This window comes from Podarcis tiliguerta (assembly GCF_965153285.1).
Source record: "Podarcis tiliguerta genome assembly, chromosome: 3".
NCBI lineage: Eukaryota > Metazoa > Chordata > Lepidosauria > Squamata > Lacertidae > Podarcis > Podarcis tiliguerta.
In genome coordinates, this window is record NC_139536.1 from 94648281 (window position 1) to 94671314 (window position 23034).

The 23034-nt window shown below is 44.2% G+C and overlaps 1 protein-coding gene and 1 long non-coding RNA gene across 2 annotated transcripts in view; one reads left to right on the forward strand and one right to left on the reverse strand.

Annotated features, from left to right (window-relative positions):
- TPO (thyroid peroxidase) overlaps nucleotides 1-23034 on the reverse strand; it is a 990904-nt gene that overhangs the window by 838918 nt on the left and 128952 nt on the right. The window lies entirely within an intron of this gene.
- On the forward strand, nucleotides 994-21479 carry LOC310673425. Its single transcript, XR_014508992.1, has 4 exons — nucleotides 994-1088; nucleotides 18647-18784; nucleotides 19626-19744; nucleotides 20721-21479. It is a non-coding gene; the product is annotated as an uncharacterized lncRNA (long non-coding RNA).

Sequence of the window (23034 nt, forward strand, 5' to 3'; positions counted from 1 at the left end):
TTAGGATGTCGCGAAGAGTTGAGTGTGGAGCCAAACATGGCAACCATGCAACTCAATGACGGGCAAGAGGCTGCTTCAACCCACCTTCCTCTCCAGGACTGGAGGAGGAGGAGAAGGAACCGGCCACTGGAAGCTCTGCACTTTTGGGACATTGGGGGGCGGCCCCTACCCCAAAAACATAGGGGCCCCCAAAAAAGGCTTGTCCCCTAGCAGCCTGTGCCCCTGGCAGTGCCTTATCTGAGGAATGCCATTGCTGGACAGGGATATATGGGACAAGATGGCTTCTTGGCTATCCCTGGTCCAAGTCCACAGGCCGCTGATATCCTTGTCAGCGAGATATGCCGTGAAGGCCTGGCACGTGTACCAAGTATTCCTTGGCCTCCCATGATCTTTCGATCCACCCCATCTCACAGAGCGAGGCTAGAATGTGGGTGCATCCCATGCGTGCTGCCTCAGGAAACACAAAAGGAGGTAGGAAACACAAGTGTGATTAACACAAAGAGCAGCTAAGTAAATTTTCGGCTTGAGATCTGAAGTGGGGAACCATTCCCCTCAAACAGGAAAGTTGCCCCAAACTTCCTGCACAGAGGTGAGGAATCTGTATGCTGTTGAATCCTCAGCCAACTCAGCATGGATTATGGGAGCTGTGATGTAGGAACCTCTAGAGGGCCTCAGGCCTGCTGCTCCTGGTTTAACATGCTGAGGCAAACCATATGCACACTGTGTGGATGCTTTTTTGGACAACTTTGTGTAGAGGTCCTATATTTACTGCCCTTTCATTGTGATTAAAAAGCAAAGTCCCTATGGCAGTGTTGTTCTGGCAGAGTTACTGGCTGACATGAAACAGACCAGCAGAGTGCAGTAGCAGCCTTTCTAGGAGCTGGTGCTTAAATCTCCTAACATGGCATTCTTCCTCCTACTTAGATGTGTGATCCATATCTCCATGGAGAGGAACCAGTCACTTTCTAAGTTTAGACTTTTCCCCTGCTTAGTATTCCCTGCATGCCCTGCAGTGAAGGCATAGAGAATTGCAAAACTTGCTGATGCTCCTCTCAGAGGTCTAATGAGACTGGCCTCATGAACTGAAGGTAAGTTCCATTGTTCGGGGGGAAGGTAAGTTCCATTGTTTAAGGGGAAAACCCCAAACTTTGGTGATTACACTGAATGCATTGAAAACTCATGTCTTGAAACATCTGAGGAGGATGAGGGTCAGGGTCAATAAATAATGTGGTCTGGGATTGGGGGCCAAGTAGAGTCCCAAGGGCCAGATATTTGGCACCAGAGACAGAGGTTCTCCACATTCTCCACACCCACACCCACACCCAATAGCCTTACAGAGCAATCCTAAGCATGTCTACTCAGAAGCGTCCCATTCCGTTCAGTACGTATAGGATTGCCGTCTTATACATCATTCATTTATTATTACAAATGTTGCAGGGTCATTGAAGAGGAGAGCATGTGCAAACTTCCCTTTCTCTACCAAGAAACCGCAGCCTGCTTCGAATGCAGAGTTGCGCTTTCCCAACAGATTTGACCCTCTGCTCACACTCCCCCCCACAACTGCAATTCCTTTTCAAAATAAAGATCCATATAGATGCAAGTTCAGGTTTTTGTTGATGCAATCGTAGCTTCCTTACTGAAAAATAGATGTCGTTTAAATAACACTTCCCCACATATAAAGGTTCTTTCCAGTTATCTGGGCGCTAATTCCGATTTTTAGCAGGTTGGTGGGCAAAAATCCTGATCTTATAAGGGCAACTTGGGCAGAAACAGGTTTGACTGTCTCTGGGCAAATCCCTGCTGGACCTGCACCTGATAAATGCAAGGTCCAAGTGGGCAATTGCTACTCTCATCACAAAATCCTAGTTAAGTTAACTCAGAAGTAGTTCAGATTTGCATATACATAGGACTGCAGCCTACAGTGCTTTCTGTTTTCTCTTCAGAGGGAATTCGAACCCATGCATTTCCTAAACACACACCAAATGGAGCAGACTGGGAGAGAGGTTAGGTGATGTTCCCATGTAACACAATCCGGAACTCATGGCAGTGAATGAACATCTCTGTATTAGGGCCATTTATTTTTATTAACAGCAGCAACAACATACCCTTTAAACATCTTTTCATTCAGACTATTCAAAGCATTTAGATTAGTAATTCGGTTCTTTCCTATGCATGACCGAAACTCATTTTTCTCCAAAATTAGGCAATCATAGCAAACACAAAGTGCAGATGATGTAAATTAATATTTGTACAGTATCAGATCATCTGGCATTAAATCAATCCGAAGCTATAAAGGTCAGGTGCTTGTTGAACACTATAGCTGGATTTCTCGCTCACAATTAAAACGGTAAAGCAAAGCTTTGAATCATATTAGATTGATATTTAGTTTAACTCAGTACCAAAGGCCTTAGCCAACAGCCAGGGTCTCAGCAAAGATCCCCTAACACCCATCTACACCCATTCTAATTAGAGATTAGTGTTTGGTGTCTTCTAGATGCAAAGTGTATAATTAATAAGTGATAATAATAATAATAATATATTATTTATACCCTGCCCAGCTGAATGGGTTTCCCCAGCCATTCCAGGCAGCTCCCAACAGAATATTAAAAACATGATAAAACATTAAAAACTACCTTTAGATGTCTTCTAAAAGTTAGTAGTTGTTTATTTCCTTGAAATCTGGTGGGAGGGCGTTCCACAGGGCAGTCGCCGCTACCAAGAAGGCCCTCTGCACTGGACCTCACCCCTGGCTGAACGACGGGAGTGGAGACGCTCCTTCAGGTATACTGGGCCAAGGCCATTTAGACTTTAAAGGTCTGTACCAACACTTTGAATTGTGCTCAGAAATGTACTGGGAGCCAATGTAGGTCTTTCAGGACCAGTGTTATATGGTCTCAGCAGCCATTCCCAGTCACCAGTCTAGCTGCCGCATTCTGGATTAGTTGCAGTTTCCGGGTCACCTTCAAAGGTAGCCCCACATATACTATATGAAAGCCAGCACAAACCATTCTATAACCAATGTGGTCTCCAAATCATTGGCGTCGCTGCATGCATCTCTTCACTTTCTCTCATATATCTGAATTGTTGTCATTATTACCTCCAGGGAAAAATATCTCTGTACTTGGAGACACTTTTGCAGCAATACAAAAGCTGCCCTGCAAATGGAACGACCCTCAGCTGACGCGGTGAGATGTGTAATGCACCTCAGTACACAAGGCATACAAAGATACACTAGGATGCCGCCACACACACACACCTTGAAATTCCCAGTGTCTATTTGCAACATACAAACAGTTCCTCCATAAGCAACTGCCCTCCCCACATCAGGGACTTGAGTTGGTATTAGCTGAAAGAGAGCATTCCATTTCAGCATTAATTGGCTGGCTTGCTTGCTTGTTGACATTTATGGCACTCCATATGGCTCCAAGGGATCCCTTAGGGTGGCCGACAACATGCCATAGAGCAATAATAAAACCCATTAAAAAGTAATAACATTAATCAAGGTAAGCAAGGCAGGGGGAGGTGAACACGGCAATGCTAAAAACCAATAACAAAGCCAATGAAATAACCAAACCGATTTTGTATATTCTTGATACAGTAAGAAAAACTAAGGATGCCCTAGAGGAGGGTGGAATAAAATGATGTTTAAAAGGGGGACAGAAGGGGGCCCATCCTTGGGAGGAGAGATCCATAAGAAGGCTGGTGCCATGCAAATGGACAGCCTAGTATCAGACAATGTCAGAAATCAGAGCAAGTCTCTAATGGCCGTATTGCAAGGATGGGGACCTGTGGCTCTTCATGTGTTGGTTAGGGATGATGGGATTTGCAGTCCAGTAACATCTGGAAGGTCACGGCTTCTGCTCCTCTGTTGGGAGGAGGAATACCACACCTCTGTGGAAAGCCACAAAAAGTAACACTCTCACACTTTGAGCTGGCAGCGTTTGCCGACTCTCAACACAGCTCTGTCATAGCCATGTTTTCCAAAGGACTCACAGTTTGACCTCTCTGAGAGGCCCTCTTTGTACATTGTCTAAGGAAGGACATTCAGAACAGAATCAGGAACAGAATCGGGAACAGTGAATTTGCAAACCCTCTTTCCAACCTACATAATTTTGGGAAAAAACACAGTCTAGTGAAATTTCAGCTCCATTTATAGTGCCAAGTTCTTTCGGGTGGGGTTTGAAAACAACAGGGAGTTGTGAAGTTTTAATTTAAGGCCAAATACAGATTGTAGCATACAGAGAATAAATCAAAAACCAAGGACACCTTTCCCCTCTCTCTGATCAAAAAATACCACCTTTGATCTGAGTGGAAGACAAAGAGATGTATGAAACTGTAAACAAAGGTCTATGCCAATCCTAGACTTAACAACACTTCAAATAAGAAAAGCATCTAACGATACACTTTTTTTGTACCTTTGACACCTTGTTTTCTGGGCTTTTGTCACTGTGTCACCCAGGACAAACAGTGTCTCCATTTATTCTCTCTCTCCAAGAAGAGAATAAACCATTTTTGTCATTTAAGTACGAAAGCAAGTTGCTTGGTGAAACCAGGATGTAGTATGGAAATCAATGTGACACACTTGCTATTTTTCTAGAACCAAACATATCCCCTTCCTCTTGAACTAAACTAGAATGAGGTAGGTAGCCATGTTGGTCTGATGCAGTAGAAATATATAAAAATATATTTAAAATGTTCAGTAGCACCTTAGAGACCAACTAAGTTTGTTCTTGGTATGAGCTTTCGTGTGCATGCACACTTCTTCAGATACCTCTGAAGAGACCTCATTCTAAACTAGAATGATTAATAAAACAAATATACAGCCAGGCTTTCTCAAAATGTTCACCTGTCTGATCCAGTTAGGAGGGGGGAAAGTCGATTTAATCTGTGCTGTTAGGCAGTTACCATGTGTACTCAAATCTCCGAAATGCCAGGAAATTGAGGCATTTAAGGGTCTCGCGGCTATGTGGGGATTTTAATCCCAATCTCCTCAGTTCATACCCAATTCTGACCACTGCGCCATACCGAACCTACATACCACGCTTCCCTATTGGCTAATGCCAGTTAAAACTGGCTAATGCCAGTTAAAACTTGGGTGGTGCATTAAGAGCTCCACTCCCTGCCTTAGTTAGGTACACTAATGGATGCCATCTCTCTTTGAACAAGCCCCACTTCTGTGTTCAGTCTCCTGTGCCTGACTGGCCAAGGCTCCTACTTTATAGGAGGAGCCTGTTGTTAAACATACAGGATCCCTTTCACATGGCTGCCAAACACAGGGCTGCCAAGGTATATAGCCCTGTGGTACATTAGTGCTGGGGGTGCCAGCATGGTTTGTAAGAGCAATCTTGCATCTCCCTCCCATAACTGCTGAATGGAGAGGGTATCTGGAGTCTATCAATGGCTGCTAACACTGATGGCTATGTCTTACTTCCACTGGCAGAGGTAATATGCTTTTGAACGCCAGTTGCTGAAAACCACAGGAAGGAGAGTGCGAGACATCTGGCTGGCCACTGTGTGAACAGGTGAAGAGAGAAAAAAAATGCTGAAGGAGAGAAAAAAGAAAGGAACAGAAACAAATTTACATACATATTCTTGTGGAGGAGGGAATGGATTCTAGGCCGAATTTAATTTGAAGCAAAGCCTCGATTCTGTCCTCTTACATAAAAGGTAAAGGGACCCCTGACCATTAGGTCCAGTCGTGACCGACTCTGTGATTGCGGTGCTTATCTCGCTTTATTGGCCGAGGGAGCCGGCGTACAGTTTCCGGGTCATGTGGCCAGCATGACTAAGCCGCTTCTGGCGAACCAGAGCAGCGCACAGAAATGCCATTTACCTTCCTGCCGGAGCGGTACCTATTTATCTACTTGCACTTTGATGTGCTTTCAAACTGCTAGGTTGGCAGGAGCAGGGACTGAGCAAGGGGAGCTCGCCCCGTCGCGGGGTTTCGAACCACCAACCTTCTCATCGGCAAGCCCTAGGTTCTGTGGTTTAGACCACAGTGCCACCCGCATCCCTGCATTCTCTTACATAAGGTGCATCTATTTTAGGAGTAGATCTCATGCTGAAAGAATGGTCACCCTCACAAGAAAGAGAGAGGATTAAAGAAGGCGAAGGTTTGCTTAAAATCGGCATATGCTGTGCCAAAATCCCAATGGAGCAGAAAAGATTATTTATGCATCCGACCACAGCTGCGTGGATGTCATTGGCCCAGAGGTGGAAAGAAGATGAAGTCCCAACCAGAGAAGAATGGCAGATTAAGTTGATGGATTATGCTGAAATGGCAAAAGAAATCAGGAAGACCAAAATCTTAATAAGAAATGGGGAAAATTTATAATTGATCTTAAAAATCATTGCAAACAGTTAAAACTGTTAGTAGGATTGGAATAACACTTGCAGTTTAATGGTGAATTTTGGATATAATGGAGTTGTAAAAGATTTGGATTATTATAGAAGATGCAGGAGGAAATGACTAACGAGCGGAGCCACAAAGGGGAGGAGGGAAGTCCAGGAGATTCTTTGGCATCTTGTTGTTATGATGTATATTGGATATGTGATTGTAAAACTTTAATTTGAAAAACCAAATAAATAAATTTATTTTAAAAAATTAAAAATAAAATCTGCCCGTGCTGATTTATATGTGTGTGAGCAAATAAAAAAAATAATTTCTATAATTTTAAATAGAAACGCAGTGTGTCTCTCGCCATAGTGGGAAAGGCTGTGACCCAGAGACCTGGATGCCCTCTCTGTTTGTTTCCCAGGTGCGCACAGTGTAGTGCAAGGTCTCTGCTCTCTCTCCATGTGGCTCTTTATCTTTAAGCCTCAGCACCTCAGCTGGGCAGCCTTTCAAATACCAGGCTCTTGGAACTTTGCTGCACATTTTAAACAAGAGAGCTTATTGCCTGCTGAATTGTGCTTTTAAAGGTTGCTTCTGATCTGTGGATAACTTGAATTAAAGTCTTGTGATCCTGGTCTTGTGCTTTGTGGCTACGGCTGTTAGCTGCTCTGGGTTCCAGCATGTGGAAGGATGGAATTTAAGAACAAGAAACGAAGAAAGCACAGCTGCAAATAGAGGACTTCTCCATGTAAAATCAGATGCACAGCCACCCTCGGAGGAAAGGAACACTCCCAACCATTTGGGCAATGTTGTGCAAATGCTTTTCCTCCATTTGTAGGCGCTGTCCCAGCTTCATCACCGCTCTAAAAGGGAAAAGGAGGTTGTGCCAATGCCAACAAAAGACCAGGGCACTTTACAAAGGCCATTCTATGATGCTAAGACTGTCACTAGTTCTCAGGAGGGATTCAGACACACACCAGAACTTTTGGTTTGTACGGTTGAAGTGGGTTAAAACACACTGGCTGCATTCACTTAACAGTTTATTCCATTTTCATGATGTTACCTCCCACATTACATTTGATTCACTTCTGGAATGATAGTGGAATATAGCACAAGTTCAGCTCTCATTCAGTGGCATACCAGGGGTTGCCAGCACCCAGGTCTGCATGGAGGGGTTGGGAGGGAGAGAATTGGATGGAGTATACATACATTCAACTGCGTAATGGTGTCCACATCACCCAGAAGATTGCAGTCGCAGAGATAAGAAAAGAAGAGTCGTTCCATTGTCTGGAGAGGTCGCTTCCTGGTTCGTATGGAGAATCGATTTTTAATGGAGCCCAGTGACGGAAGGGAACAGCTGTATTGAGGCAACACTGAGTGTCGAAATTTTGCACCCCCTTCCAATTTTCCGTCAGGGGCAACTGCTCCTGTCCCCTCCCATGCTACACTCCTGCTCTCATTTTCATATTATTTGCAAAGATAAATAGGTACCACTCCGGCAGGAAGGTAAACGGCGTTTCTGTGTGATGCTCTGGTTCGCCAGAAGCAGCTTAGTCATGCTGGCCACATGACCCAGAAGCTGTACGCCAGCTCCCTCGGCCAATAAAGCGAGATGAGTGCCGCAACCCCAGAGTCAGTCACGACTGGACCTAATGGTCAGGGGTCCCTTTACCTTTACCCACCCACCTTGCCCTGGAAGCAAAAAACATGGAAATGAGCACACAGCCTGCACTATATTCCACTATAGTTCCATAAGTGTATTTTAAGCTGTGCAAAAGCTCAAATATAATGCAGAACACTTAGGACTTGGCTACATTAGCAAAGAAAAAGTGTTTTATATGCATTATAACACCACAGCAACAGATGGCGCTGTGGAGTCCCGTCTTTCACCAACGTGATTTCCCATAATGAAGTTTACAGTGTGTTTTCCTGAAACACTTTTTATGTGTCTAGATCCAGCCTTAGAGGAAAGCTGTGAAAAGAAAATAAACTGCCATGTGAACATAGTCTCAGTGGTCCTAACATAGCAAATCTGCTTTAAGAACAAAAACAAAATGGACTTTGTGTAGTTAAGAAACCGACAGAGAAAAGCACCCAAAAGCATGGAATGAAGAAATGATTCATGGGAAGACGTTTAAACACTCCGGTAGCAAATCTGGATGAGTGCTCATTGCCTTATAACTGCCTAGCAAACAAATCAGAACGAAAGCTCACTAAAGACTGGGCAACTAGCATTTAATCTTTGCACAAGTAACTCAGGATGAGCGCTAACTAAACATGTTGTCATGTGGAGAAGCCTTAACACATATGGTTGTGCATCATGACCAGGTTATGTGAGAATGCAGGATCTCACCCAGTGGTGAAGCTGCATGCTCCACTACCAGGGGTGGAGAGCAGGTGAGGGTATGGCTGGTGGCCCCCGTGGGCGTGGTGCACATTCCGGGGGGGGGCCTGGTGTGCATCCCATGGCGTGGTGCGTGTTCTGGGGCCATGGGGGTATGGCGCCTGGCGTGCACGGGGTGTGCAGCGCATGTCCTCCTACCTGAATAGTGGTGCCGGAGGCGGTCCACTCCCTCCGCACTCCCGTTCCTCTCCCAGTGATCTCACCCCATGCGGAAAAATTTGTTAGATCTGTTCATGCATAACTGTCTCTGGATCAAGGTAATGGCCGAGCAGTATACATATCGTAAATCATTTCGCTTTGTTATTTTTAGAGTGTTCAGAAACTGATAAATGTTAATAAATGGATGAGTTTGACTAACACTTGATGAACACGTAAGGCTCTTATATTTTATTTTTCTTTAGAGGAACTGTGCATCACAATTTTCACTTTGGGAGATTTTCTTCTTCCTCCGTTACTTCTGAAAGATAATAAGCTTTTATCAACTTTTTTAAAACCATGAAAAAACAGTTTCGAAACTCACCTAGTCAAACTGGTTTTCAGTGAAGCCATTTATCATCTTAGCACTCAGTAAATTGGACTGGATCTCTTAGCAGAAGTTGAGCTTTCATCACATTGGAAAAGGGGAAGAAGGCAACCCCCGAGTGTTCCAGAAGATCAAAGCCTACATCCTTTGCTTCCGCTATCCAGCCTACAGCCATTTAATGCTATGATCATATCAGTTCCTGAGTTTCACTAACTTCAGATACCTGCTTCATTTTGACTGCTGACCACAGGATATCATACAGACGAGAGTGATGGAGCAGAATTCAACATACCTGGTAATAGCCGTACACCCAAGGACATTTTTCCCCACAAAGTCTATCAGTAGTAATGCAATGCATCTCTCATAGTGTGCAGGTGACCTGGGTGCTGGATTGGGTCTGCTGTGGTCCCTCTGCTCCAAGGCCCCTCCTCTCCCATCTTCGTGTTCATTGTTTTCATTAAAGGTAAAGGTAAAGGTACCCCTGCCCGTACGGGCCAGTCTTGACAGACTCTAGGGTTGTGTGCCCATCTCACTCAAGAGGCCGGGGGCCAGCGCTGTCCGAAGACACTTCCGGGTCACGTGGCCAGCGTGACATCGCTGCTCTGGCGAGCCAGAGCCGCACACGGAAACGCCGTTTACCTTCCCGCTAGTAAGCGGTCCCTATTTATCTACTTGCACACGAGAGTGCTTTCGAACTGCTAGGTTGGCAGGCGCTGGGACCAAACAACGGGAGCGCACCCCGCCGCGGGGATTTGAACCGCCGACCTTTCGATCAGCAAGCCCTAGGCGCTGAGGCTTTTACCCACAGCGCCACCCGCGTCATTAGTTCCATGATAAAAGCAAATTCCTAGTACAGTGGTACCTCGGGTTACATACGCTTCAGGTTACATATGCTTCAGGTTATAGACTCCGCTAAGCCAGGAATAGTGCTTCAGGTTAAGAACTTTGCTTCAGGATGAGAACAGAAATTGTGCTCCGGCGGTGCGGCGGCAGCAGGAAGCCCCATTAGCTAAAGTGGTGCTTCAGGTTAAGAACAGTTTCAGGTTAAGTACGGACCTCCGGAACGAATTAAGTACTTAACCCGAGGTACCACTGTATTTGTCCTGTTCCATTTCTCAGCTACTAACAGTTAAGGGCAGCCTCCCAGAATGTGTTTAATAGTGGCTTGTTATGAAAAATGAGAGGATCAATGAAACCAGCATCCCATCTCAATGGGAGAACTGGCACTCGCAAAGGGAAGCCGAGAGGCCCCTGGAAATTCCAGACCCCTCAAGAAATAAGAATTAGAAAATGGAACAATCAATATATGTTCATTTCAAAACACACTGCTTTAAAATTAAGGAAGCAAGAGTAGCTTCCTAGACTTCAAATGAGAAAGTGAAATCCACCTAAAAACCATCAAAGGCCATTCCTGCAGGTGTTTTATATCTGTTTATGAAGAGATAGATGATAGATAGATAGATAGATAGATAGATAGATAGATAGATAGATAGATATAGATAGACAGACAGACAGATAGATATGGTAGCTAGAAGCTTGCTGGGGACATCTAAAGCAAATGCCAAACCATTATTTTCTGTCTGGTAACAAAGGGATAACCCATTTTTTATTCCACTCACACAGAAAGGGAAGTCTTGTGACACATTCTCTTAATGAAGAGCCCTGTTACTGCAATGATCCTTAGATCTCTACCGATCGTCTTTGCCATCTCAAGATATTCCACAAATGAGAGAACTTGGGAAGCTAGTCAATAGCAGCAAAGCTTGCAGCCCTTATCAGCACTGTGGTGAATGAATTGGCATTTGTACTGTAGCCCAGCCATTATGCTTATCTTGAGGGTGAAATTTGATATAGGACGTAGAAATACCGTTTCTGTCCACCCTGAGCACAGCTGAAAAAATGAACGTGACCAAAACTTTTATTTTATGAAGGTTATATGGAAAGGAACTTTGAGTACCAAAACACAAAGCAAAAATCATTCTAGTGCTTGAGAACCACTTCACATATGCCTAGAGATGTAAAAATTCCAGAAATTTTGAAGCCATGAGGGGGGTTCCCCATTTTTCCGGCTTTTTTCCAGGCCTTCCCATCTCTCACCCAGCCACTGAAGCAGTCCTCCATAGCTTCCAACAATTCTCCCTTGAAAATAGGGACATCGTATTCTATTATTATTATTATTATTATTATTACTATTATTCTGCCCATCTGTCTGGGTTGCCCCAGCCACTCTGGGCAGCTTTCAACAAAGATAAAAACATAACAAAATATTAAACATTAAAAACCTTCCCTATACAGGGCTACCTTCAGATGTCTTCTAAAGTTTGTATACTTCTCTCTTTGGCTCAGGGGTTGCATAACTCCATACCCTCCAACATTTCTCCGATGAAAATAGGGCTGTTCTAAGAAAAGCAGGATATTCTAGGATCAAATCAGAAACTGGGACAGCTTCTGTAAATCCGGGACTGTCCCTGGAAAATGGGGACACTTGGAGGGTCTGGTCTTCTATGTACCACTAATCAACTTCATCTACTAAATAGGTAACAGGAGCAATCGAAATCTCCTAAACCAGGCTGGATGGGTGTGTTGCATTAAGCAGAAGCTTCCCTCCACCCAGCTCTCCCATGGCCAAGCTGGCATATGCATGTTGAGGGATCTCCACAGCAGCCAGTGGAAGACTCTGAAATGGGGCATTCTGAGGGCAGGGATTGGCTGAGCTAGCCTGGGATCTATCAGATTCCACAGCACTTTCACTACTGTCATGTTATGCCATGGGGCTTGATCTGGGCTCAATTGCTGCACCAGCTCCAGGCTGTGGATGTGGCAGGGCTGTACATGTGGCAGTGGGCACTGTTAGAATTCCTGCTCCGTGATTGCAGTCATGGGATTTTTGTCTATCACATGAAGGTGTATGTTTTGACTCCACAAAGTGTGGGAAGTGACGGAGACAGGTTGTTTGTGTTACTGTGTTCCGTGAAGTGGGACTATTGTCCTTTCTCTTTGCTGTCTGATGCTAGAGAGAAAGGGAGCCATGTTGCAGTGCTCCGTGTGTGTTTATATGTAAATAAAGTAGATTAGCCAAAATGCTGAGTTGCTGAGGTCTGTCACACAAGCTGCGAAGACTCTGCAGATCCCTAAGTGTGCCGGTGTCTGTTGGCATCAGTCGCTGTGATGTTCGGGCAGAAGAAAGGTTTTGAAGCTCCCGAATGATGGACCAGGAGGGAACATGTCAGATGGGCATGTGTCTCTACCAGGGTCCTATCTGAGTGTAGGACGAGCTCCTAACAGGCACATCACTTTGTGCAGCCCCACTGGCAGGGAAAGAGGGCTTGGGTTGCAGTCCTGCTCTGCACATAAACAAGTGCCACAGCTTGATATATTCTGACCTTCAACATCATGTGCTCAAGAACTTCAAGGTGAAGATTGCTTATTCCCAGGACATCATCTGAAGGCGCATGATGCGTCAACCTTGCTGTGGTCAAGGAGGTCTGGGTCTCTTCAGTGCCTGGGTGGAAGGCTGCCTGCCAACCACCTTGAGTTCCCTCACAGAAGATACGCTGGCTACAAATGCAATAATTTAATATTGCCAGAATGGTTTTCAAAATCTTCATGGCTATAACAAAGAAGGGTCACTCTGCCTTTCATTACACTGGGCATCGTTATGGCTGTGCAACAGCTTTTCCCAACGGCATCCTAAATAAAAACGCAACGTATCCCAGAAAAAGTCTGGAATAGGAAAAGAGAAAAGAACAAAGTTGAACTTTGCCCTCCACCGCCTGACTTAATTAAGCAACTGCAGTAGCTGTGCACACAAACAAAAATCAGCAGCTTATTCCCATTTCCCCTTAGCCTTCCAAGCGAATTTGGCATGGATTTTGCGGGTGGCAGAGGCAAGTTTATCAGAAGGCATAAGGGAATTGTTTCTATTTTCTCCTGGCGCTTTTCTCTCTCTTTTTGCATATGTTTTGAAAAGTGACTGGTGAATCGATCAAAAAGCACCCAAAGGGAATAGGAACGGTTTCATTTTGGCAGTAATTAACTGATTATCATTTTAGGGCCCGATTCCCTCTGACAGCTGAGTCTTGCAGGGCATTCTCCAGTGGTTTATGAGAAGTAACGGATGATATAACCAGTCTTGAACTTAATGCAAGAAAAAGTGATTTTCTTATATTGTAATGGCAGATGGCAGAAATCACAGAAAGGTAACTGGGAGAGGATCCAGAAACAATCAGGTCACAAGCAATCTAACCCTTGCAGCACATATTCTAAAGTTGGCAGCCACTATTTGGCTGCCTAATGCAGTGGCAATTGCTCCTTGTGGAGGTTGTAGCATGGAAAGTGCCACCCACCTACAGGATCTTCTGGCAGTAGGCATGGAGACTCATTGTGACATGGTTAATTGGTCTGACTCTACACTTAATGGCTCCACACTCTTAATAGTTTTAATGGTTCTACACTTCTTCTGTTGCCCTCTTTTTGTTATATCCAAATCATTTTGGGACTATTGGCCGGAGTATCTGCAATGCCCAGCCAGACACCACCCACCCATGCTGATCTTTGGATCCACTTGGACAGGACAGAGTAAAAGAGGGCTTCCTATTTCAGCTATGTCTTGCTTGAACAACAAGGTCTTCCTTTACTGAATAGCCCAGAGGTGGGGAAGTGGATCTGACCACTTACCAGTCCATTACCTAATTTCACCATCAGGTGGAGTGCTGGCAATCAGCTGGTGAGTGGGACTTCAAAGCACGGCACAAGGTTCTTTGCAGAGTGCTTTGAAGTCCTGCTAGGCAGCTGATCGTCGGTGCTTCGGAAGCCTATCAGTTCTGAAACACCACCAATCAACTGATCTAAGGGGCTTCAGAAGCACTGCACGTGAAGTGCTGACAAACAGCCAATCAGCAGTGCTTCAGAAGACTCTTTTTGGCCCAGTCCAGCCACCGTTGTACTTTTTTTACAGGTCATATATAGCATGCCTGCATGATTTGGCCAAAATTGCCTGATGGTCCAAATTAGGCCCATTGACTGGAGGTAATCTTCACCCCTGATGTAGCCTTTGTTCTTTGGTCCTGATTTCCAGCTTGCTTCATGATCCTTGTTAAGTTGTGGGTGAACATATCAGACGACACAGCGATTCTTCAAACAGCTCTTGTTTATTCACAGGCCAGAACAGAACTGAACTGAAGGGTTCAGCCAGCCTGCTTATATAGAGCTCCACTAGAACGCAACAGTAACCATTTTCTGTAACTATCCAATCACTGAACGTCACTTTCGATCCCTTATTTGCCTATGTGGACCTGAACTATCTACAGTATCCCCCTGCTGGCCCAGGGTGAGAACTTCAGTGCATAACAACCCTGCCTTACAGTTTGCTCCTCCTGTCCTGGTTTTTAAGTCATAAAATCTGGTTTGTTCCTCAATTCATCCTCCTGTGTCTTGTCCTTTGGTTTTGATTTACTCTAGCTTTGTTGCCCAGCATTTGGTTCTGGTCTCTAAGGACATCTCAAACTTCTGCCCACATCCCAGCCTTGGCGATCAGTTATCCTAACCAGCACAGCACACAGGCCCAATCCTAACCCATAATCCAAGTGGTAATTTTCAAGCATTGCGTCCATCCGCATGCATTTCTACAGGTAATGTCAGAGTTAATTAAGCCACATCCAACCTCCTACCACCCCTCCTGTCAGCCTTTACAATGCTCATTAATCATGAAGCTCAGATAACTAGGCTCTCTCCTATGGCGTGGTGCCCCTGGGAATGTGATGCTGAACTACTGCTCTGACCTTGGCTTGAAAGCTGTTTGGGGCAAGAGCCAAGGTGGAAGGAAGCTAACAGAGCAATGTGTTACTTTGGGCAGGAGTCAGCATTAAAGAACACCATGACTGTGTTGCTCAGTTGCCTTTACATGTCATGTCTCTCCCATCTAAGTAGACAGTATTGTGCCTTAAGCAGGTTGGAGCAAATTTATTCTGAGAACTCAAATTCACACACCAGAAAATCTATGAATTTCACTAGGGAACCTTTCTCTGTCCAAAGTCCGCATATGTTTGCAGGCAACCCTTCTTGGCATGATGGTATATAATTTTTTGATGGAATCTAGTAACAATGAAAAACAAGCAATATATATTTACTTATATCCAAACCAAAAGAATACAAACACGATGTATGCTGACAAAATATCAACCATCTAAACCTGATATTGCGCACACAAGTTGTTGTTGTTGTTGTTGTTGTTGTTGTTGTTGTTGATGATGATGATGATGATTTTATATTCTACCTTTTTCTCTGACATGACTCAAGCCGGCTTACAGATTAAAAACAAGAATCATTAAAAACATAGAAAAAAGCATCATTAAAAAAATAATTAAACATCAATAGAATTAGAACTATATACACATATAAAACCTGTTTAAAACACACAAATAATTACAATACCAGCAAATACATAACAAAAACAAAAAACAATAAAATGGCGGCTCCCCTTTACTTTTCATATTTGTTTGTTTGTTAGTTAATTAAATTTGTACACTGCTCTATACCCATAGATCTCAGGGTGATTCACAACATAACAGCACAATAAATAAGAAAAAATAAAATACATAAGAAAAACAAAAACAACCGCAACATTCCCTGCTTCCGCAAGACATTTTAAAAGGGCACCGGGTGTCAATCAGCCAAAGACCAGACCAGTCAGATCAGAGCTATAATTAGGAAACACTGGCATTTAGTGTAGAACCATGCCTAACATTGGTGGGTGGAGAATTGAGAGGTAATTTTCTAAATAATAATAATAATAATAATACAGTCATACCTCGGGTTACAGACGCTTCAGGTTGTGTTTTGTTGGGTTACCTACCTGCCGAAACCCGGAAGTACCGGAACGGGTTACTTACGCTTTGCACATGCGCAGAAGCACCGAATTGCAACCCGTGCATGTGCAGACACACTGCTGCAGGTTGCGAACGCTGTGGGCTGCAACCTGCATCCTGCACAGATTATGTTCACAACCCGAGCGTCCACTGTAATAATAATAATAATATTTATACCCTTCCCATCTGGCTGGGTATAATAGGAATTGCAATGTTGGTGGTGATTGTTGATCTGAAGGAGAATTTGTCTAGACTGGCTTTTCAGTCAATGGTCTAAAATGTGTTCAAAGAGCACAAAGCGTTGATCTCCAAACCACAATGGAGCGACATGGCTTACATCGACTATAAGGCAGTGGCTTTTCATGCTTGCCGTTTGAAATAAAGAAAACTTTTGATGATACAAGTTATGGCTTGATCAATATTAGCACTCTCAACTGATGGTAATTGCACTCTGATTGATATTAGAATTACTAACCAAAAGGCTTCAGATAGATTAAAATTAATCAGGATATGTATTCTTTTTCTTCACAAAGGGGGGCGGGGAGAGAAACGAGGCCTGGGAAACCCTTGCAGCCTTCCAGTGGATGAAATATGAATGCACAGGATATATTTTCTGTCTAAAGCTGTGTGGTCAGAAGATGGCAATTATCGAGATATGTGCAGAGCAAAGTAACAGTCAGTGAATCATAAGGACATTTCCCACAACTGAATTATATCCTGCTCCAGGACACAGCGAAGTATTGGAGACAAAGCTGAACAAACTATCTTTTTATATAATAATAGATTGGATCATAAAATCCGAAGAGTGTCAGTATCTTTAAACGCCCTGTGGCCTTTTCTCCAAACTTCGGAGCAGTATCTCGCAATCAGTAATGGAAGTTGTGCTGAACAACCAAGGAGAGGGAGGGAGGGGGATTTGTATCGCGGCACTTTAGGCACCCTCCTGAACGGAACCTGTGGTGGCTGGTTCACTGACCCACCAACCTCAGCCTGCCCTCAGCTAGTGCCCTACTTGCCAGCCTTCTTACATATAGTAAGTCAGGGGGTGAAGGGTGCAAGAAGTGCCTGCCATTGGTTCTGTCATTACCTACTGTTGATCTCACTGAATTCTGCCCTACCAATCCCAATGCACACCCTCCAAGTTGTTGGAAAAGCACCCGGGAAGGCCTCCACCTTCCCCCCAAGACACTGGGGCATCTTTCCGGTGGCCACCCTCTGGCTGTAAATCTTCCTCAGTCCAGAGAGACCGGTGATAAGAGATCCCTCCCTCCTGAGAGGAGCACGCTCATCTCCTCGCATCTCATAGCAGAAGAAGAGTTAATCAGTATCTCTAAAACTACTTTTAAAAGGTAAAGGGACCCCTGACAATTCGGTCCAGTCGTGGTCGACTCTGGGGTTGTGGCGCTCATCTCGCTTTATTGGCCGAGGAAGCCGGCGTACAGCTTCCGGGTCATGTGGCCAGCATGACTAAGCCGCTTCTGGTGAACCAGAGCAGTGCACAGAAACACCGTTTACCTTCCTGCCGGAGCGGTACCTATATATCTACTTGCACTTTGACGTGCTTTCGAACTGCTAGGTTGGCAGGAGCAGGGACCGAGCAACGGGAGCTCACCCCGTCACGGGGATTTGAACTTCTGATCGGCAAGTCTCAGGCTCTGTGGTTTAACCCACAGCGCCACCTGCATCCCTTTATTAACAGTATTTATATATACACACACATATATATACTTTATTAACAGTCTATATACAAAGAATACACCAGCATGACTGTGCTCTCTCAGCATCAGTACAGAACAGCCTAACACACAGAAGTGAAATTAAACTCACCAGCAATACTCCCACAGTCCTGAGACTTCCTGTCTCATGCTCTCAGGCACTCACATGATATAAACAACATAGTGCTATTTGCTGAGCAAGCTTGGGTGGCTAAAAATCCTAACACGTGTCCCTATTTTCCTGGGGAAATCCTGTCCTGGTTTCTGATTTGATTCCAGAATGTCCCACTTTTCCTTAGGAAGTCTCTTAGGAAGAGAAATGTTGGAGGGTATGGTGTTATGCAACCCCAAGCCAAGGAGATAAGTAACTATACAACTTTCAGAAGACAGGGAGTCCTACAAAATGAAGTTTTTTAAAAAATAAAAAATAAAAAATAATGTTTTATTATGTTTTTATATAAGTTGGAAGCCGCCCAGATGGAATATAAATAATAAAATTATTATTATTATTATTATTATTGAATAGGATGTACCCATTTCCATCGGAGAAATGGTGGAGGGTATGCCAATGGGCACCAGCCGCCACTGAACAGAACTATCTATGACACCTGGGCCAGCTGGGAAATACTTCATCTACATTAAATTAGTTTTCCTAGAAAGTGAGACCACCGGAAGAGCTGTCTCGGATCAGACAAAGGGTCCCAAGACCAACATTCTGTTTCCCACGGTATCTGACCACATGCCTCTTGGAAGCCCAAAAGCAAGGCATGGAGGCAATAATCCTCTCCTATTATTTTTCTCCAGCAACTGGAGGCCTGCAAATGGCTATCATGACTAATGGTCACTCATTGACTTTTTCTCTATGGGTCACCTCAAGAGAAGGAAGAGGTCCCACCATGATCCGCCAGGGACTTCTCTTCCTTTTCTTTCTCCATGGAGTTGGTAAGTGGAGCAAACAGGGAGGCACTCCCTAGTATTATAGAATACAGTACGCAATAGCAGAATGTTAAATATATTCTATTCCTCTGGTAAATGCTCTCAGCTGCTTGTGATTCTGAAAGTTTCCCCATACTAAAATGAATCAACAAGCTTCCCAATTTGAAGGTAAAGTGAGCACTGAAAGAGGCAAACGCAGAATCGCAAAGAATATTTAAAGGCCTTTCCTAGGGTTTCAGCACAACTCAATATCGTCCCCTATCAAATTGTGTTAATTAATGACATTAACTCAACTGAGATTTATTACTCCCCAACCAAGAGATGTATAATTAATACTCCTCGCCTATATATAGCTCTTTGTCACTACATTTAGGAATATAAGCCTCATTTATTCTAAGGTTATAATGAAAAAAATTGACTCGTGCAATTTTAATTGCTGTAATATTTTTCCTGATTTCTGCAGAGTTTCTTGGAATTTGTTGGAGCCACTAGCTCCTCAGAAACCTTTCTACAACGTTCATTTAGCTCCTGTCATTTCTTACACTAAATACAGTGGGGGCTTGATGGCTTATTTGATACCTGCATCAATCTTAATTTATTTCCATAATTTCCTCTGACAAATCTGTTGATGCCATTGACATCCTCTGAGGCAATCATTCTCACAGACTCAAGGTTATTTTGACATTTCCCATGCCCATAACTCACACATCTAGGATGTAGCCCAATTCTGCTGTCTTTTACCCTTCATCATGTTCAATACTTGTCCTTTACTTACCAGCCTGTAGGCTGATAGTCTTCATTATATCCTGCTTTGACTAATGTAGCATATTGCTTTCTCCCTTTGCAGGCCTGTGTACCGTGCCACTCCACATCAAATATATTGCAGCCAAAGCATTCATCTTCCTGGTTCAATCCATTTGTCATTTTGCCCTGTCCTTTACATCTACGAAAGCCTGCATTTACCAGGTGACAATAGTTAAGATTCATGGAATCATACAATTGGAAAGATCATAAGCCCCAAAAGGGATGCATGCATACATTATTTATTTTTAGAATATTTACCCCACTTTTTGACTTTAAAATAAGGTGGCCATATGACCAACTTTAGGGACGCGGGTGGTGCTGTGGTGTAAACCACTGAGCCTAGGGCTTGCCGATCAGAAGGTCGGTGGTTCAAATCCCCACGGCGGGGTGAGCTCCCATTGTTCGGTCCCTGCTTCTGCCAACCTAGCAGTTCAAAAGCACGTCAAAATGCAAGTAAATAAATAGGTACCGCTCTGGCGGGAAGGTAAACGGTGTTTCCGTGCACTGCTCTGATTCGCCAGAAGTGGCTTAGTCATGTTGGCCACATGACCCAGAAGCTGTCTGCAGACAAACGCCGGCTCCTTCGGCCTATAGAGCGAGATGAGCACCACAACCCCAGAGTCTTCTGTGACTGAACCCAACGGTCAGGGCTACCTTTACCTTTACTATGACCAACTTTATGGAGGAGACCCCTCTGTTTGAAGGTCTGTCCCATCCAAGTCTACCTAAAGATAAGGGAGACAGCAAGAGGGGCCTTAAAGTTGCCCATGAATGGTGAACAATGCCTAGATTGCAGACTGAGCAGGCATACAGGTCATCATTGTCTTCCCCAGTATGGTGATATGTATTGTATTTCTATTTGAATTGAGTATACACTTAATTCAAATAGAAATACAATACATATCATAGAGTTGGAAGGGACCTTGAGGATCACCTATGTCCAACCCCCCGTAATGCAGGGATATGCAGGTGTCCCATATGGGGATCAAACCTGCAACATTTGTGTTATAAGCACCATGTTCTAACCAACTGAGTGTCATCCTTCCTGAATTTGCATCTATACATACAAATTAGTGTGTGCACATTTTATGGAAATCTGTGTCCTTTCTGGGTGTGTAAAGCGTTTCCTCTTTTTCAGTATTATATACATGGCCACACTACCTCCCAGGCCCTACAGGTGGCTGATAAAAGTCACATCCAACTCAGATCTGCACTGCTTTCTTCAGCCACCAACAAAGAGCCAAAGAGCCATTGGCCGTAGACAGACCAGTGGAGGATACCTTGATATGTAGCCTGATCTTCTGATGCCAACTGAAGGGGGCCTCTGAGGAAGCCAGGTGTAAAGGCTGCCAATGATGACTGTTCTTGGGAGGGAGGAGCAGAATGGCAGATGGTCCTAGCCAGGCTAACGGATGAGGCGTTGCTGTTTTGCCCTTCTCTCTGGTCCTGAACATGTGGGAAACCAAAAGGACTATTTCCAACAGGAGACTTTGCAGTTGACTGGGGTGACCTAAAAGAAAGAAAGAAAAAGGCAGCAATTGAAATGTACTTTGTGAAATGAACGTTACCAGAAGACATGTTCCCAATCATTTTCTGCCAGTATTTCTAATTAAAAATAGTGAGTCATGTTTGATGTAAATGTGCTCCTACGAATGTAATTTTACTGACATTGGATATGATGAAAAGGAAAAGAAGCCCATTAAATGAAAAACTAAAGCTATTATTCTCCTGCCTGCTGTCTAAATCCCAAATGAATTACCATATCTCAAGGAGTCATGAAACATGGAAAACACAAGTCTGCAACGCTGCTGGTTTGCAATGACTCTCATGCTTTGGGCCTCTGTAGCTAAGAAAACTGGGATGGGAATTATTGAACAATAAAGTCATCATTTAAGAACTTTGCCTCCAGTGACCAGTACTCATATTTGCATGATCAGAAAGCGCTGATGGCTATTTCATCCAGCGAAGCTCTCAAAAGACACAAGCTGTTATCTTGAAATGAACATTTTCAATGTCCCTCGCTGTTGAACTTACAAGATAGCTCTGGGAAAGGTGCCACAGCGTGATTTTAAATTATCCCTTCCTAAACTTGCCTTGAACACCCTGAGTTTCAGTCAAAATCCAGTCCTGAGCAATCTTTTGTTTAATTCAGTAGGCAGAGTCCCAAGACTATGCTGTGGAGAACCAAGCTTGAAATCTGGGTTTACAATATACTCCTCTATTGGCCAGCCACTAGACCCACCTTGACTCTGCAATTAGGAATACATATTCATGTTTCCTGATGTAACGGGGTTTTTCAAAAGCTCTGAGAAGCCTGGAAGCTTGAGGCTCATTTGATCCTCCTCTTCTCAGTTGGCATGCACCACCATTGCCCATTTCAGACTTAAAAGTGGGGTTGCCTTGGACTATGCATCACAAGCATCACTATGGTCACATCTGCTCAATCTGCCAGAGCCCGTCTTCACATGCAGGGGAAGTCCCTAACTCACCGATGGTTTGAGACCCATCAGCTACCCTCACCTGGTTTAGTCAACCCATCAAAGCCATTCCCAAGGTGTGGCTGCTGTCATATGCTGGCAGCTTCTAGAAGTCACAGGTGAGAGCTGAGTGCAAGGTGGGGACCAAAGGCAGATAAACTACCCCAGAAGGAACACTGCATTTCCCCCAGCCAGTGGTGTAGCATGGGTTGCCAGTGCCCAGGGCTGCATGGAGGGGAGGTGGAAAGGAGGGAAATGGACGATGTAAGCATGCACATTCAACTGCCTAACGGTGTCCATGTCATTCAGGAGATCAGAGCCACAGAGATAAGAAAAGAAGAGTTGTTCTGTTCTCTGGAGAGGCCACTTCCTGGTTCGTATGGAGAAGTCACTTTCATCAGAGCCCAACAACAGAAGCACCCAACTTTATTGAGGCAGCACCAGGTGCTGAAATTTTGTGCCCCCTAACAATTTTGCACCCAGGGCAACCGTCCCTGTGCCCCCATGCTACACCATTGCCCCCACCAGAGGCACTACACCCCGACTTCCATAAAATAAACAAGGAAGCAGACAAACCAATCCAGTGCTCTAACACCTCATACGCTATATAATACGCCATTTACCAAACAAGAGCAATAAAATGTTACATGTAACAAGCCAAGACGCAGAAGCAGAGCAATCTGAAGCACTGTAAGGGAACATGACTAGGGCCATAGGCATCATGACTCAAGTCCAATCTTCACATTTACTCCACAACATAACCTTGTCACATTTTTCTATCTTTTGCAGGGTAATGGCAGGGGGAAAGAGGTGAAATTCAACTAGCATTTACCACGTCAGGGGAAAGACTTGAGAATTGCCAGAGCCCTTGATATGCAGGTTTCACTTCCAGCACGAACTCACTTGAGTAGCCTTAGGGAAGCTTCCAGTCAGCTCCTCATTTGCAATATGGGTGTAATAATAGTAATGCCAGTC